Below are 19,462 nucleotides of genomic sequence, written 5' to 3' on the forward strand. Positions count from 1 at the left end.
ACACACACACACACACACACACACACACACACACCATCTCAGCAGCTTTACATAGTTGAGCCATGGAACGGAGGAGTCTTTGGGCACATTGAGACTGGTCCTTTACACTAGAGAGAGGGACAGGAGATATGACACATTGAGGCTGGTCCTTTACACTAGAGAGAGGGACAGGAGATATGACACATTGAGGCTGGTCCTTTACACTAGACAGAGGGACAGGAGATATGACACATTGAGGCTGGTCCTTTACACTAGACAGAGGGACAGGAAATAGGACATATTGAGGCTGGTCCTTTACACTAGAGAGAGGGACAGGAGATAGGACATATTGAGGCTGGTCCTTTACACTAGACAGAGGGACAGGAGATATGACACATTGAGTCTGGTCCTTTACACTAGAGAGAGGGACAGGAGATATGACACATTGAGGCTGGTCCTTTACACTAGAGAGAGGGACAGGAGATATGACACATTGAGGCTGGTCCTTTACACTAGAGAGAGGGACAGGAGATAGGACATATTGAGGCTGGTCCTTTACACTAGAGAGAGGGACAGGAGATAGGACACATTGAGGCTGGTCCTTTACACTAGACAGAGGGACAGGAGATATGACACATTGAGGCTGGTCCTTTACACTAGAGAGAGGGACAGGAGATATGACACATTGAGGCTGGTCCTTTACACTAGAGAGAGGGACAGGAGATATGACACATTGAGGCTGGTCCTTTACACTAGAGAGAGGGACAGGAGATATGACATATTGAGGCTGGTCCTTTACACTAGAGAGAGGGGCAGGACAGACAGTAGGATTTACAAGTCTATTCTCTACAGGTTTGGAATCAAGGACAAGGAAATCTAATAGTTTCTATATAGAGATATCTCATGATGTAGAATAATTATAATTCTGTAATATTCACAGCTCAGACTATCAACAACGCTGGTTAAATGAGGTCAGTTAGTCGAGTCCAAAGACACAGCAGGACTAGAGTCATTACCGGCTACTAATTAAACCCACTTTATTATTGTCCCTTTATGACTGTAATAATCAGTTATTTTTGTATTATTTCATTCCAGTTTTTAATGATAGCCTTGGGCCAGCCAGCAGCAGGGACATTGTTTTTCAAACACTCCTGTCAATAAAGCTATTATTATTTTGAATCTCAGGAGAACACGTTGTCCTTCACCTTCAAGAAGTAGCGAGAAAAGAGAAAAGTATTGTGGAGACGGATATGAGGAAATAGAATGAAAGTCTCCTGACTGCATGCATTTGAAGAGTTAATGTGGTAAGTAGGAAAGGTAGAGTACATGACGTTCTCTTGTGGCCTTACACTCTCTGGAAAGTAACCATCCATTTACTTTCATCTCACTCACTACTCTCTATCTCCTTTTGTACAAGAGCGAAGGCGAGAGATAGACGGAAAGAGAACCCAGAGACCTTGAGGAACAAAAGAACAGATAGCAGAACTCATTCTATCCTCACCCTCTCTCTCTCTCTTTCTCACTCTCTCCCTCTCTGTCCGTAGGAATGCAGTTGTCTCACAGTAAGGACACTGAGATCCACATGAAAGCAGAACTGCTCAGCATTGATCTTGTGTTGTTATTGTTGTTGTTATTGTGCTCTATGGTTTTCAGTATTCACCACAGCATTGCATTGATCATTTATTTTCTTCTGAATCTCACACACTGACAATGATACACTGCAATAACTAACTGTCCTACAGAAACAGAGAATAAGAGAAGAGAGATAGAGAGAGAAAGAGATTAAGAGATTTTATATATATATATATATATATATATATATATATATATATATATATATATATACACACAGTTGAAGTCAGAAGTTTACATACACTTAGGTTGGAGTCATTAAAACTCGTTTTTCAACCACTTCACACATTTCTTGTAAACAAACTATAGTTTTGGCAAGTCGGTTAGGACATCTACTTTGTGCATGAAACAAGTAATTTTTCCAAAAATTGTTTACAGACAGATTGTTTCACTTATAATTCACTGTATAACAATTCCAGTGGGTCAGAAGTTTAAGTTGACTGTGCCATTAAACTGCTTGGAAAATTCCAGAAAATGATGTCATGGCTTTAGAAGCTTCTGATAGGCTAATTGACATCATTTAAGTCAATTGAAGGTGTACCTGTGGATGTATTTCAAGGCTTACCTTCAAACTCAGTGGCCTTTTGCTTGACATCATGGGAATATCAAAAGAAATCAGCCAAGACCTCAGAAAAATAATTGTAGACCTCCACAAGTCTGGTTCATCCTTGGGAGCAATTTCCAAACGCCTGAAGGTAACATGTTCGTCGGTACAAACAATAGTACGCAAGTATAAACACCATGGGACCACGCAGTCGTCACACCGCTCAGGAAGGAGACGCGTTCTGTCTCCTAGAGATGAACGTACTTTGGTGCGAAAACTGAAAATCAATCCCAGAAGAAGCCACTGCTCCAGAACCACCATAAAAAAAGCCAGACTACGGTTTGCAACTGCACATGGGGACAAAGATTGAACTTTTTGGAGAAATGTCGTCTCGTCTGATGAAACAAAAATAGTACTGTTTGGCCATAATGAAAATTGTTATGTTTGGAGGAAAAAGGGGGAGGCTTGCAAGCCGAAGAACACCATCCCAACCGTGAAGCACGGGGGTGGCAGCATCATGTTGTGGGGGTGCTTTGCTGCAGGAGAGACTGGTGCAATTCACAAAATAGATGGCATCATGAGGAAGAAAATGATGTGTATATATTGAAGCAACATCTTAAGACATCAGTCAGGAAGTTAAAGCTTGGTCGCAAATGGGTCTTCCAAATGGACAATGACCCCAAGCAAACTTCCAAAGTTGTGGCAAAATGGCTTAAGGACAACAAAGTCAAGGTATTGGAGTGGCCATCACAAAGCCCTGACCTCAATCCTATAGAACATTTGTGGGCAGAACTGAAAAAGCGTGTGTGAGCAAGGAGGCCTACAAACCTGACTAAGTTACACCAGCTCTGTCAGGAGGAATGGGCCAAAATTCACCCAACTTATTGTGGGAAGCTTGTGGAAGGTTACCCAAAACGTTTCACCCAAGTTCAACAATTTAAAGGCAATGCTACAAAATATTAATTGAGTTTATGTAAACTTCTGACCCAATGGAATTGTGATACAGTGAATTATAAGTGAAGTAATCTGTCTGTAAACAATTGTTGGAAAAATTACTTGTGTAATGCACAAAGTAGATGTCTTAACCGACTTGCCAAAAATATAGTTTGTTAACAAGAAATTTGTGGATTGGTTGAAAAACAAGTTTTAATGACTCCAACCTAAGTGTATGTAAACTTCTGACTTCAACTGTGTATATATAGATAGAGAGAGAAAGAGATAAAGAGCTAGAGAGAGAGAGAGAGAGAGAGAGAGAGAGAGAGAGAGAGAGAGAGAGAGAGAGAGAGAGAGAGAGAGAGAGAAAGAGAGCTAGAGAGAGAGAGAGAGAGAGAGAGAGAGAGAGAGAGAGAGAGAGAGAGAGAGAGAGAGAGAGAAAGAGAGCTAGAGAGAGAGAGAGAGAGAGAGAGAGAGATAAAGAGCTAGAGAGAGAGAGAAAGAGATTGTTCTTTGTGTTGACCAGCAGTGTAAGTATCAGGCCCAGTAAGAGGCTAGAGGTTTGCATCATGGAAACCAGAGCAGGGATCGATGTGTATCACACACTAACTACACTCCTGGGAGACGCATGGCCTGCACTGTCTGCTGTTTACACCATGGGTGTGGTGTGTGTGTGTCCGTGCGTGCGTGTGTATGTATGTGCGTGTGAGTGTCTGTGTGTGTGTTTGTGTGTGTCTGCGTGTGTGTGCGTGTGTGTGTCTTGCGTATGTGTCCGTATGTGTGTGTGTAGTTCACTATAATCAGAGCACACAGCAGAACATAGATGGATAAACAAGAGCAAGGTAAACACTAGCTATAACCAACAGGGATGAAATGAGAAGGAAAGAGGAGAAGGAGGAGAGCGAGGGAGAGGGCAAGAAAGACAGAGGGACAGGGAGAGGGGGATAGAGAGAGTGAGAGAGAGAGAGAGAGAGAGAGAGAGAGGGGAGAGATAAAGAGATAGAGAGGGATAGGGAGAGGGACAGGGATATATAGAGAGAGGGAGAGAATATCTAAGGCCTGAGGTCATCTGCCTTGGGCCTAAAGAGCAGGAACCTGGACTTTTGGAAATATAGTCATTGTCATCCTACAAGAAACATGGCATAGAGGAGACATACCCACTGGTTGCCCTCTAGGTTACAGAGAGCTGGTAGTCCCATCCACCAAACTACCAGGTATGCTAATTTGGTATAGAGCAGACCTAACTCACTCTATTGAATTAATCAAAACAGGATTTTTTTTACATTTGGCAAGAAATTCAAAAGGAAATGATCTCAGCAGAGAAAAATGTCCTCCTGTGTGCTACCTATATCCCCCCACTAGAATCCCCATACTTTAATGAAGACAGCATCTCCATCCTACCTATATCCCCCCACTAGAATCCCCATACTTCAATGAAGACAGCTTCTCCATCCTACCTATATCCCCCCACTAGAATCCCCATACTTCAATGAAGACAGCTTCTCCCTCCTGGAGGAGGAAATCAATCCTTTCCAGGGACATCTACTAGTCTGTGGTGACATAAATGTCAGAACTGGACAAGAACCTGACACCCTCAGCACACAGTGGGACAAACACCTACCTGGAGGTGACAGCATTCCCTCCCCAATATGCCCCCCTAGACACAACTACGACAACATTACCAACAAAAACGGATCACAACTCCTGCAGCTCTGTTGCACGCTGGGTATGTAAATAGTCAATGGTAGGCTTCGAGGGGAATCCTACGGTAGTGACACCTATAGCTCATCTCATGGCAGTAGTACTGTGTACTACTTTATCACTGACCTCAACCCAGAGTCTTTCATAGCGTTCACAGTCAGTCCACAGACACCCCTATCAGATCACAGCAAAATCCCACTCGACTTGAACAGAGCAATACTCAATAATGAGGCATCAAAGCCAAAGGAACTGAATAATATTATGAAATGCTATAGATGGAAGGAATGTAGTTTGGAAGACTACCAAAAAACAATTAGGCAACAACAAATTCAATCCCTTTTAGACAACTTCCTGGACAAAACGTTCCACTGTAATAGTGAAGGTGTAAACTTGGCAGTAGACAATCTTAACAGTATATTTTCTTCCCTATCAAATCTAAAAATGTTCAGACAGAAAACTGAAGAAAATGAACAACAATGACACATGATGAAGAATGCAAAACCTAAGAAAGAAATTGAGAAACCCATCCAACCAAAAACATTGAGACCCAGAAAACCTGAGTCTACGTCTTCACTATGGTGAATCACTAAAACAATACAGAAATACACTATGGAAAAACAAGGAACAGCACGTCAGAAATCAGCTCAATGTAACTGAAGAATCCATAGACTCGAACCAATTCTGGGAAAATTGGAAAACACTAAACAAACAACAATATGAAGAGTTATCTATCAAAAACTGAGATGTATGGATAAACCACTTCTCCAATCTTATTGGCCCTATAACAAAGAACAAACAGCAAAAACATATACATGATCAAACATCAATCTTAGAATCAACTATTAAAGACTACCAGAACACACTGGATTTTCCAATTACATTGAATGAACTACAGGACAAAATACAAACCTTTGAACCCAAAAAGGCCTGTGGTGTTGATGGTATCCTCAATGAAATGATCAAATATACAGACAACAAATTCCAATTGGCTATACTAAAACTCTTTGACATCATCCTTAGCTCTGGCATCTTCCCCAATATTTGGAACCAAGGACTGATCACCCCAATCCACAAAAGTGGAAATAAATTTGACCCCAAAAACTACCGTGGGATATGCGTCAAGAGCAACCTTGGGAAAATCCTCTACATTATCAACAGCAGACTTGTACATTTCCTCAGTGAAAACAATCTACTGAGCAAATGTCAAATTTGTCACACCCTGATCTGTTTCACCTGTCTTTGTGCTTGTCTCCACCTCCCACCAGCTATCTCCCATCTCCCCTCATTATCCCCCTTGTATTTATACCTGTGTTCTCTGTTTGTCTGTTGCCAGTTCATTTTGTTCGTCAAGCCTACCAGCGTTTTTCCCCTTGCGCCTGTCTTTTCTACAGTTCCTGTTTTCTAGTTTTCCTGGTTTTGGCTATTCTGCCTGCCCTGACCCTCAGACTGCCTGCCATTCTGTACGTTTTGGACTCTGATCTGGATTACTGACCTCTGCCTGCCCTTGACCTGTCGTTTTGCCTGCCCCCTGTTTTAGTAATACACTTGTGTTACTTCTACACTGTCTGCATCTGGGTCTTCCCTAAAACGTGATAGTACGAACTGGCCATGCCCGATCCAGCAGACTCAGACCAGCTCCACAACGTTGTCTCCCTGCAAGGAGCCACCATTGGACGACACGAGGAGTTACTGCAATGTCTTATGGAGAGAATCCATACCCTGGCAGAACGCCTTGACCAGGCATTTGAGACTTTGCTGGAGCAATTCTGCAGATTCCCCACTAGGCAGTGGGTCCCACCCGTAATCTACCAGCCTAACCCAGTGTCCTGAGAACCCCGGTTACCTCCTCCGGAGTGCAATGCTGGAGATTCCGGAACCTGCCAGGCTTTTCTCCCCAGTGCTCACTTATTTTTGAGCTGCAGCCTTCTTCGTTCCCCTAAGACTGCTTGAGGATAGCGTATATTATAACGCTGATGTCCGGGAGGAGACTCGCCTGGGCTAGAGCAGTTCGTGGTGGAAATTCGGAATGTGTTTGATTCTCCGTTGTCCGGGAGACAGTCTGCTTGTAAGCTGCTCCGGCTACATCAAGACTCCCGTAGTGTACTCAGTGGATTTTCGCACATTGGCAGCTGAGAGTGCCTGGAACCCGGAAGCATTGTTCGACATGTTCCTCCATGGATTATCGGAGGTGGTCAAACATGAGCTTGCAGCCCGGGAGCTGCCCATGAACCTTGACTCCCTCATAGCCTTGACCATCCGGATCGATGGGCGGCATCGAGAACGTAGGAGGGAGAGAGAATATGTGCCCTGACGCCCTCGTTAGCCCTCAATTTCCATCTTGCCTCCGAAGAAGGCAAGGAGACCTCCGAGGTCTACATGTCCGAGTGAACCCGACGTCACCCAAGTTCTCTCGGGAATTACCGAGGGCTGCCGACTCGTCTCCTTCGGAGTCCATGCACCTTTGCAGGGCTAGATTGACTCTGGCTGAGCGCTTACGCCCACTCCACACCCAAAGTTGCCTGTTTTGTGGAGCTACGGGCCATTTCATAGCTGCCTGCCCATTCAAAGACCAGGCTCATCAAGAAGGGGTGAGTAGTCTGGTGGGCCTTATGGAGAACTTTTCCTCTCCCCTTACTCGAACACCTTTCCATGCCATCCTGCTGTGGGGAACCATTTGACATCTCTCCGGGTAATCATGGACTCTGGGGCCGATTAAAGTTTTTTGGATGCTACCCTGGCGTCCGAGCTGGGCATCCCTACTCAGCCCCTCTCCATTCCCATGGACGTTAGAGCGCTGGATGGGCGCTCTAGGCTGGGTCACTCACAATACCACTCCCATCAACCTACAGGTGTCAGGGAACCACAGCGAGACAATCCAATTCATGCTGATTAAGTCTCCTCAGGTTCCTGTGGTATTGGGATTCTCTTGGCTCCAGCGACACAAACCCATCATAGACTGGACTGCTGTTGACATTATGGGCTGGAGCCCGTTGTGCCACGGCCATTATTTGAAGTCAGTGCAGCCTGCCCCGGGACATCTTCATATGGGCTTGGAAGTTGACCCGACCCTCTCCGCCATTCTCACGGTGTACCAGGACCTCAGGGAGGTGTTCAGTAAGTCCCGGACCCCTTCGTTTCCGCCGCACAAACCATATGACTGCAGGATTGACCTTCTCCCAGGCACCACTCCACCCGTGGAACAACTATAGTCTCTGTCGGGTCCGTAGGCCAATTTTGTCAATGTTAACATATGTTTCCCATGCCAATAAAGCCCTTAAATTGAATTGTATTGAGAGAGAGAGAGAGGGAGAGAGATAGATGGAGAGGGGGATATATTGAGGGATATAGGGAGATAAAGGGAGAGAGACATAGAGGCAGAGGGAAAGGGAGAAAGAAATAGAGTGAGAGAGGGATAGGGAGAGAGAAATAGAGTGAGAGAGGGATAGGGAGAGAGAAATAGAGTGAGAGAGGGATAGGGAGAGAGAAATAGAGTGAGAGAGGGATAGGGAGAGAGAAATAGAGTGAGAGAGGGATAGGGAGAGAGAAATAGAGGGAGAGGAATGAAAGAAAAGGAGACCACTGAGACACCTGCCAATGAGATATTGTGTGTTCATTAAACACAGTATTCTAGAGAGATGAGTATGTTAGTCTCTCTGGGTGTCTATTCTTGTCTATTCACAAATTATGGAAAAACACTTCTCCAGAGAAGAGAGCGGAGGAGTGAAAAGGAGAGAGCCGCTAAGCTGAGGACAGAACAGTGTGGAGATAAAACATGAAAGAGGAAAGGGAGGGGGGAGAAAGGCATGCAGGAGAACAACTGATCAGAATAAATGGATCACTCAGTTCTATTGATCAGGAGAGAGCGTTCAGGATTTTAGCATATTCCACTTACTGTTTAATGAGGGTGCTGATGACAGTGGGAAAGGAGAGATCAGAGTGTGTGTATGTGAACATGTACAGCATTTGTGAACATGCATGTATATTTGTGTGTGTGTGTGGGTGCGTGAGCGTGTGTGTGTGAGCGTGTGTGTGTGGGTTGGTGCGTGAGCGTGTGTGTGTGTGTGGGTTGGTGCGTGTGTGTGTTGGGTGGTTATTAATATTTTAAATCACTTTAATTACAAAAAGAAAGAAATGGCACTAGAAAGCCAAAAGCAATTATGGGAAGTGTAATCTCTTTAGCAATGAAGCCGTGGGGCATGTTTAACTCCACTCATTTAGTTCCAATACACAACTAGAAAGGTCAGTGGAAATTGCTTTGTGTTTGTGGAACAAAGACTAGGCATCATAGGTCACGTGGTCCTCCAGGTGATTACATCTCTTAGCTGGAGCTAGGCATCATGGGTCACGTGGTCCTCCAGGTGATTACATCTCTTACTGTAGCTGGAGCTAGGCATCATGGGTCACATGGTCCTCCAGGTATTAGTGGTCCTCTAGGTGATTACATTAGCTGGAGCTGTCCTAGTCTCTCTGTTTATTTTTGCTTGTTCTTTCTTTCTGTCTTTCTTTCATTGTTTATTTATTTATTTCTGTGTGTGTATGTGTGTGTGTGTGTGTGTGTGTGTGTGTGTGTGTGTGTGTGTGTGTGTGTGTGTGTGTGTGAGAGAGATCGAGAGAGAGAGAGAGAGAGAGAGAGAGAGAAAGAACTAATGTGACAAACCTGTAACATTTAGTTTCCTCTCTGATTGAGGGATGAAGAGGCAGGTCTGTCAGGAGAACACAGACAACAGACGTGCTGTTACACCACTGTTGTGTCAGATCACTCAGCCTGAAGACAAAGTGTTTAACATCTATTGTTCGCTGAGATCAACTCTATTACTGTGAGATGGTCCGTGTCCCAAAGCCGCATTCTTTTCCCTATATAGTACACTATGTTAGGGCCCATATGGGTCTGGTCAAAAGTAGTGCACTAAATAGGGAATAGGGTGCCATTTGGGATGCAGTAAGAGTCCTTCAGGCCTGCTTGGTTCACAGTCTTGACCTCTCACTGAGCTATAGGTCAGAATACACTCTGATCTCTGAAGAAGTCTGTTGTAAGTCGCTCTGGATAAAAGCGTCTTCAATTACCTAAAAAGAAGTACACAATACTGAACTGAAATGCTACTCAATCTTCTACAGAGGCTTCCTCTCCTCTCCTCTCCTCTTTTCTCTTCCTTCATCTGTTCTGCTGTGAGAAGGCGGGATAGGTGGGATAAATGTGATGTAGTCAGCTGTGCTGCCCTTCTAGTCCTCTCAGATCAGTGAAATGAAATGAGAGGAGAATAGGTGACTCCCATCTCTCTCTCTTTCCATACCTTCATTAATTGGCCTACTCTCTCTCCCTCTGTGATTCTAACTCCCCTTCTCTCTGTCTATCACTTAATCCCTGACATGTTTCCTTTATAGGTCCCAGGATCCCTCTTCCTCTTTCACCATCCGTTCCCTCCCTCCATCCCTCCGTCTGCCCATCTGGCTTGTGAGGAGTGGTAGGCCAGACAGAGAAGTAGAGAGATGGAAGGAGCGAGAGATGGAGGGAGCGATAGATCGACAGCTGGAGCCTAGTCAGACGGAGAAAGACAAATTACCCCTCTAACGAGAGCCATTCATCATCCCTTCATCCTTCTATCCCTCCCTCTCTCCCTTCCACCATCCCTGCCTTGAACCACACCTCTCTGATACACACCGCTCAACAGCACACCTGGAGTACTAATTCACACCTACACGCGCAAACACACACACACGCGCACACACACACACACACACACACACACACACACACACACACACACACACACACACACACACACACACACACACACACACACACACACACACACACACACTTAAACACACTTGGACTACAGCTTCACACACTCACAAACCTACACAGACACACTCATAGAGAGGTAGCAGTGTAGTATCAGTAGTAGTAGTGTTGAATGTTCCTAAGTACCTGCTAACTACCTGCTAACTACCTCCTAACTACCTGCAGCACACAGACATGCACACACACACACATGCACACACTCTGTGTGCTGGCACACAAAGAGACTCATTACCTTGGCTGCTGTCAGCACAGATGTTGGAGTGAGAGGGAGCAGTCAGTCACTGTGTGTGTGTGTGTGTGTGTGTGTGTGTGTGTGTGTGTGTGTGTGTGTGTGTGTGTGTGTGTGTGTGTGTGTGTGTGTGTGTGTGTGTGTGTGTGTGTATCTAGCTGACAGTGATCTGAGGGCCATTTAGTGATGACAGCAGCTGACACAATGGGGCCTCTCCGTTCCTCCATTTATCTTTGAAGAACAGAGTGTTTTCTGCTATTTTCCTCCTCCTCCTCCTGCATTCCTCCTGCACCTCTGTCTCCTATTCTTCCTCCTCCTCCTGCACCTCTGTCTCCTATTCTTCCTCCTCCTCCTGCACCTCTGTCTCCTATTCTTCCTCCTCCTCCTGCACCTCTGTCTCCTATTCTTCCTCCTCCTCCTGCACCTCTGTCTCCTATTCTTCCTCCTCCTCCTGCACCTCTGTCTCCTATTCTTCCTCCTCCTCCTGCACCTCTGTCTCCTATTCTTCCTCCTCCTCCTGCACCTCTCTCTCCTATTCTTCCTCCTCCTCCTGCACCTGTCTCCTACTCCTCCTCTTTCTACACATTTGTCTTCTCCTCCTCTTTCTTTATCTTTGAATCCTATCCTCCTCTTTCTACACCTCCCTCCTCCTCCTCCTCTTTCTACACCTCTGTCTCCCCCATCCTCCTCCTCCTCTATCTACACCTACCTCCTCCTCCTCCTATTTCTACACCTCTGTCTCCTCCAACCTCCTCCTCCTCTTTCTACACCTCTCTCTCTCTCTCTCTCTCTCTTTCTCAACTAGTTGATCCATTACTTCATCTAGCCTTTAGATAGTACAGAGAACCTCCAGTACAGACCAATCACGTCCTTCCACTGACGTCCTTCCATTGACTAAGAGATAGAGAAGACAAAGTGATCGCTCCAAACATATTCCACAGTGGTGCTGTAGGCTCTCAGCTCTCATAATGGATGTTCATCTTCAAGGACCGTAAACTTGACCCGTCTGACCTAGGAAACATTATTTTACTACTCCTAAAGATCCTGCACTTCTAATAGAAATTTGTGTACTTCAAAATAAAGAGAGAGATTGTAACATTCTCTGTTTCACAGAAACATGGCTCACTCGGGATATGTTGCCAGAGTCGGTACAGCCACCGGGTTTCTTCATGCGTCACGCCGACAGAAACAAACATCTCTCTGGTAAGAAGAAGGGCGGGGGTGTATGCCTCATGATTAACGACTCATGGTGTAACAATAACAACATAGAGGAACTCAAGTCCTTTTGTTCACCTGACCTAGAATTTCTTACAATCAAATGCCGACCGCAGTATCTCCTAAGAGAATTATTTTCGATTATAGTCACAGACGGGTATATCTCCCCCCCAAGCAGACACATCGACGGCCCTGAAAGAACTTCCCTGGACTCTATGTAAACTAGAAACCACATATCCTGAGGCTGCATTTATTGTAGCTGGGGATTTTAACAAAGCTAATTTGAGAACAAGGCTACCTAAATTCTACCAGCACATTGACTGTAGCACCCGCTCGAGCTAAACTCTGGATCACTGCTACACTAACTTCGGCAAATCAGACAATGACTCCATCTTGCTCTTACCGTCCTATAGGCAGAAACTCAAACAGGATGTAACCGTGACTAAAACCATTCAATGCTGGTCTGACCAATTGGAATACACGCTTCAAAATTGTTTCGATCACGTGGACTGGAAAATGTTCCGGGAAGCCTCAGACAATAACAACGATTTACATGCTGACTCGGTGAGTGAGTTTATTAGGAAGTGCATTGGAGACTATTAAAACCTACCCCAACCAAAACCATGGATTGATGGTGGCATTTGCGCAGGACTGAACGCGCGAACCACCGCATTCAGCCATGGAAAGAGGTCGGGGAATATGTAATTATTCCCTCCGCAAAGCAATCAAAAATGCGAAATGTCAGTATAGCGACAAAATGGAGTCGCAATTCAACGGCCCAGACACAAGATGTATGTGGCAGAGTCTACAGACAATTATGGACTACAAAAAGAAAACCAGCCACGTCACGGACACAGATGTCTTGCTTCCAGACAAGCTAAACCTTTTTTGCCCGCTTTGAGGATACAGTGCCACTGACGCGGCCCGCTACCAGGGACTGCGGGCCCCCCCCCCTCCTTCTCCATGGCCGACGTGAGTAAGACATTTAAACGTGTTAACCCTCGCAAGGCTGCTGGCCCCAGATGGCATCCTTAGCCATGTCCTCACAGCATGCGCAGACCAGCTGGCAGATGTGTTTACGGACATATTCAATCACCCCCTATCCCAGTCTGCTGTCCCCACATGCTTCAAGATGGCCACCATTGTTCCTGTACCCAAGAAGGCAAAGATAACTGGACTAAATGACTACCGCACCGTAGTACTCACTTCTGTCATCATGAAGTGTTTTGAGAGACTAGTCAAGGATCATATCACCTCCACCTTACCTGACACCCTAGACCCACTTCAGTTTGCATACCGCCCCAACAGTTCCACAGATGATGCAATCGCCATCACACTACACACTGCCCTATCCCATCTGGACAAGAGGAATACCTATGTAAGAATGCTGTTCATTGACTACAGCTCAGCATTCAACACCATAGCACCCTCTAAGCACATTATTAAGCTTGAGGCCCTGGGTCTCAACCCCGCCCTGTGCAATTGGGTCCTGGACTTTCTGACGTGCCGCCCCCAGGAGGTGAAGGTAGGAAACAACATCTCCACTTCGCTGATCCTCAACACTGGGGCCCCACAGGGGTGCGTGCTCAGCCCCTCCTGTACTCTCTGTTCACCCATGACTGCATGGACATGTACGCCTCCAACTCAATCATCATGTTTGCAGACGACACAACAGTAGTGGGCTTGATTACCAACAATGACGAGACAGCCAACAGGGAGGGGGTGAGAGCACTCAGAGTGTGGTATCAGGAAAACAACCTCTCACTCAACGTCAACAAAACAAAGGAGATGATCGTGGACTTCAGGAAACAGCAGAGGGTGCACTCCCCTATCCACATCGATGGGACAGCAGTGGAGAAGGTGGAAAGTTTTAACTTCCTCAGCGTACCCTTCACAGACAAACTGAAATGCTCCACCACACAGACAGCGCAACAGCGCCTCTTCAACCTCAGGAGGCTAAATAAATTTGTCTTGTCACCTAAAACCCTCACAAACTTTTACAGATGCACAATCGAGAGCATCCTGTCAGGCTGTATCACTGCCTGGTACGGCAATTGCACCGCCCTCAACCACAAGGCTCTCCAGAGGGTAGTGTGGTCTGCACAGCAGATCACCGGGGGCACACTACCTGCCCTCCAGGACACCTACAGCACCCGATGTCACAGGAAGGCCAAAAAGATTATCAAGGACAACAACCACCAGAGCCACTGCTTGTTCAACCCGCTATCATCCAGATGGCAAGGTCAGTACAGGTGCATCAAAGCTGGGACCGAGAGACTGAAATTTTTTTATTTTTCAAGGCCATCAGACTGTTAAACAGCCATCACTAACATAGAGGCTGCTGCCAACATACAGACTCAAATCACTGGCAACTTTAATAAATTGATTTAATAAAGGTATCACTAGTCACTTTAAATAATGCCACTTTAATAATGTTTACATATCCTACATTACTCATCTCATATGTATATACTGTATTTCATACCATCTATTGCATCTTGCCTATGCCGCACGACCATCGCTCATCCATATATTTATATGTACATATTCTTATTCCATCCCTTTACATTTGTGTGTATAAGGTAGTTGTGCATTTGCTAGATGACTTGTTAGATATTACTGCACTGTCGGAACAAGAAGCACAAGCATTTCGCTACACTCGCATTAACATCTGTTAACCATGTGTATGTGACAAATAACATTTGATTTGATTTGATCTCAAAATCAGCATACAAATTACAGCAATAAACTGATGAAGGGAAATCATCTTAAAACATAAAAAACAGAGGCCTAAACTTGCACAGTTCAATGGGAAGAAAAAAAACATTCCCAACACAAGAGCCATTGGAAAGCCGACATCTCTCTTTAACACCCTTATGGGATTCTAATGTCATCGCTCCTCTCCTGTCTCTCTCTCTCCTTTTCTCTCTGAAGAATTGTTTTCCATAATGTGTGAACAGACACCCAGTCATACTGACATGAAGAGACATACTAACCTCAAGACCCAGTCACACTGATATAGAGACATACTAACTCCTAGACCTAGAGACTGACATAGACATACTAACTCCTAGACCTAGAGAGACTGACATAAAGAGACATACTAACTCCTAGACCCAGTCATCCTGACATAAAGAGACATACTAACTCCTAGACCCAGAGAGACTGACATGAAGAGACATGCTCGACCTCTAGACCCAGAGAGACTGACATGAAGAGACATACTAACCTCAAGACCCAGAAACACTGATATAAAGAGACATACTCAACCTCTAGACCCAGAGAGACTGACATGAAGAGACATGCTCGACCTCTAGACCCAGAGAGACTGACATGAAGACACATGCTCGACCTCTAGACCCAGAGAGACTGACATGAAGAGACATACTAACCTCAAGACCCAGAAACACTGATATAAAGAGACATACTAACTCCTAGACCTAGAGACTGACATAGACATACTAACTCCTAGACCCAGAGAGACTGACATAAAAATACATACTAACTCCTAGACCCAGTCAGACTGACATGAAGAGACATAGTCGACCTCTAGACCCAGAGAGACTGACATGAAGAGACATGCTCGACCTCTAGACCCAGTAATCCTGACATGAAGAAACATACTCAACTTCTAGACCCAGAGAGACTGACAATAAGAGACATACTAACTCCTAGACCTAGAGACTGACATAGACATACTAACTCCTAGACCCAGTAACACTGATATAAAGAGACATACTAACCTCTAGACCCAGAGAGACTGACATGAAGAGACATACTCAACCTCTAGACCCAGAGAGACTGACATGAAGAGACATACTAGACCCAGAGAGACTGATATGAAGAGACATACTAGACCCAGAGAGACTGACATGAAGAGACATGCTCGACCTCTAGACCCAGAGAGACTGACATGAAGAGACATACTCAACCTCTAGACCCAGAGAGACTGACATGAAGAGACATACTCAACCTCTAGACCCAGAGAGAATGACATGAAGAGACATGCTCGACCTCTAGACCCAGAGAGACTGACATGAAGACACATGCTCGACCTCTAGACCCAGAGAGACTGACATGAAGAGACATACTAACCTCAAGACCCAGAAACACTGATATAAAGAGACATACTAACTCCTAGACCTAGAGACTGACATAGACATACTAACTCCTAAACCTAGAGAGACTGACATAAAGAGACATACTAACTCCTAGACCCAGAGAGACTGACATGAAGAGACATGCTCGACCTCTAGACCCAGAGAGACTGACATGAAGAGACATACTAACCTCAAGACCCAGAAACACTGATATAAAGAGACATACTAACTCCTAGACCTAGAGAGACTGACATAAAGAGACATACTAACTCCTAGACCCAGTCATCCTGACATCAAGAGACATACTAACTCCTAGACCCAGAGAGACTGACATGAAGAGACATGCTCGACCTCTAGACCCAGAGAGACTGACATGAAGACACATGCTCGACCTCTAGACCCAGAGAGACTGACATGAAGAGACATACTAACCTCAAGACCCAGAAACACTGATATAAAGAGACATACTAACTCCTAGACCTAGAGACTGACATAGACATACTAACTCCTAGACCCAGAGAGACTGACATAAAAATACATACTAACTCCTAGACCCAGTCAGACTGACATGAAGAGACATAGTCGACCTCTAGACCCAGAGAGACTGACATGAAGAGACATGCTCGACCTCTAGACCCAGTAATCCTGACATGAAGAAACATACTCAACTTCTAGACCCAGAGAGACTGACAAGAAGAGACATACTAACTCCTAGACCTAGAGACTGACATAGACATACTAACTCCTAGACCCAGTAACACTGATATAAAGAGACATACTAACCTCTAGACCCAGAGAGACTGACATGAAGAGACATACTCAACCTCTAGACCCAGAGAGACTGACATGAAGAGACATACTAACTCCTAGACCCAGTCATCCTGACATAAAGAGACATACTAACTCCTAGACCCAGAGAGACTGACATGAAGAGACATGCTCGACCTCTAGACCCAGAGAGACTGACATGAAGACACATGCTCGACCTCTAGACCCAGAGAGACTGACATGAAGAGACATACTAACCTCAAGACCCAGAAACACTGATATAAAGAGACATACTAACTCCTAGACCTAGAGACTGACATAGACATACTAACTCCTAGACCCAGAGAGACTGACATAAAAATACATACTAACTCCTAGACCCAGTCAGACTGACATGAAGAGACATAGTCGACCTCTAGACCCAGAGAGACTGACATGAAGAGACATTCTCGACCTCTAGACCCAGTAATCCTGACATGAAGAAACATACTCAACTTCTAGACCCAGAGAGACTGACAAGAAGAGACATACTAACTCCTAGACCTAGAGACTGACATAGACATACTAACTCCTAGACCCAGTAACACTGATATAAAGAGACATACTAACCTCTAGACCCAGAGAGACTGACATGAAGAGACATACTCAACCTCTAGACCCAGAGAGACTGACATGAAGAGACATACTAGACCCAGAGAGACTGATATGAAGAGACATACTAGACCCAGAGAGACTGACATGAAGAGACATGCTCGACCTCTAGACCCAGAGAGACTGACATGAAGAGACATACTCAACCTCTAGACCCAGAGAGACTGACATGAAGAGACATACTCAACCTCTAGACCCAGAGAGACTGACATGAAGAGACAAGCTCGACCTCTAGACCCAGAGAGACTGACATGAAGACACATGCTCGACCTCTAGACCCAGAGAGACTGACATGAAGAGACATACTAACCTCAAGACCCAGAAACACTGATATAAAGAGACATACTAACTCCTAGACCTAGAGACTGACATAGACATACTAACTCCTAAACCTAGAGAGACTGACATAAAGAGACATACTAACTCCTAGACCCAGAGAGACTGACATGAAGAGACATGCTCGACCTCTAGACCCAGAGAGACTGACATGAAGAGACATACTAACCTCAAGACCCAGAAACACTGATATAAAGAGACATACTAACTCCTAGACCTAGAGAGACTGACATAAAGAGACATACTAACTCCTAGACCCAGTCATCCTGACATCAAGAGACATACTAACTCCTAGACCCAGAGAGACTGACATGAAGAGACATGCTCAACCTCTAGACCCAGAGAGACTGACATGAAGACACATGCTCGACCTCTAGACCCAGAGAGACTGACATGAAGAGACATACTAACCTCAAGACCCAGAAACACTGATATAAAGAGACATACTAACTCCTAGACCTAGAGACTGACATAGACATACTAACTCCTAGACCCAGAGAGACTGACATAAAAATACATACTAACTCCTAGACCCAGTCAGACTGACATGAAGAGACATAGTCGACCTCTAGACCCAGAGAGACTGACATGAAGAGACATGCTCGACCTCTAGACCCAGTAATCCTGACATGAAGAAACATACTCAACTTCTAGACCCAGAGAGACTGACAAGAAGAGACATACTAACTCCTAGACCTAGAGACTGACATAGACATACTAACTCCTAGACCCAGTAACACTGATATAAAGAGACATACTAACCTCTAGACCCAGAGAGACTGACATGAAGAGACATACTCAACCTCTAGACCCAGAGAGACTGACATGAAGAGACATACTAACTCCTAGACCCAGTCATCCTGACATAAAGAGACATACTAACTCCTAGACCCAGAGAGACTGACATGAAGAGACATGCTCGACCTCTAGACCCAGAGAGACTGACATGAAGAGACATACTAACCTCAAGACCCAGAAACACTGATATAAAGAGACATACTCAACCTCTAGACCCAGAGAGACTGACATGAAGAGACATGCTCGACCTCTAGACCCAGAGAGACTGACATGAAGACACATGCTCGACCTCTAGACCCAGAGAGACTGACATGAAGAGACATACTAACCTCAAGACCCAGAAACACTGATATAAAGAGACATACTAACTCCTAGACCTAGAGACTGACATAGACATACTAACTCCTAGACCCAGAGAGACTGACATAAAAATACATACTAACTCCTAGACCCAGTCAGACTGACATGAAGAGACATAGTCGACCTCTAGACCCAGAGAGACTGACATGAAGAGACATTCTCGACCTCTAGACCCAGTAATCCTGACATGAAGAAACATACTCAACTTCTAGACCCAGAGAGACTGACAAGAAGAGACATACTAACTCCTAGACCTAGAGACTGACATAGACATACTAACTCCTAGACCCAGTAACACTGATATAAAGAGACATACTAACCTCTAGACCCAGAGAGACTGACATGAAGAGACATACTCAACCTCTAGACCCAGAGAGACTGACATGAAGAGACATACTAGACCCAGAGAGACT

At 45.0% G+C, this 19,462-nt stretch overlaps 1 protein-coding gene across 1 annotated transcript in view; it reads right to left on the reverse strand.

Moving 5' to 3' along the window:
- Positions 1 to 19,462, reverse strand: part of LOC115168418 (teneurin-2) — a gene marked incomplete in the record, with an annotated part of 309,391 nt that overhangs the window by 125,863 nt on the left and 164,066 nt on the right.

This window comes from Salmo trutta, chromosome 3 (genome assembly GCF_901001165.1).
Source record: "Salmo trutta chromosome 3, fSalTru1.1, whole genome shotgun sequence".
Lineage (NCBI taxonomy): Eukaryota > Metazoa > Chordata > Actinopteri > Salmoniformes > Salmonidae > Salmo > Salmo trutta.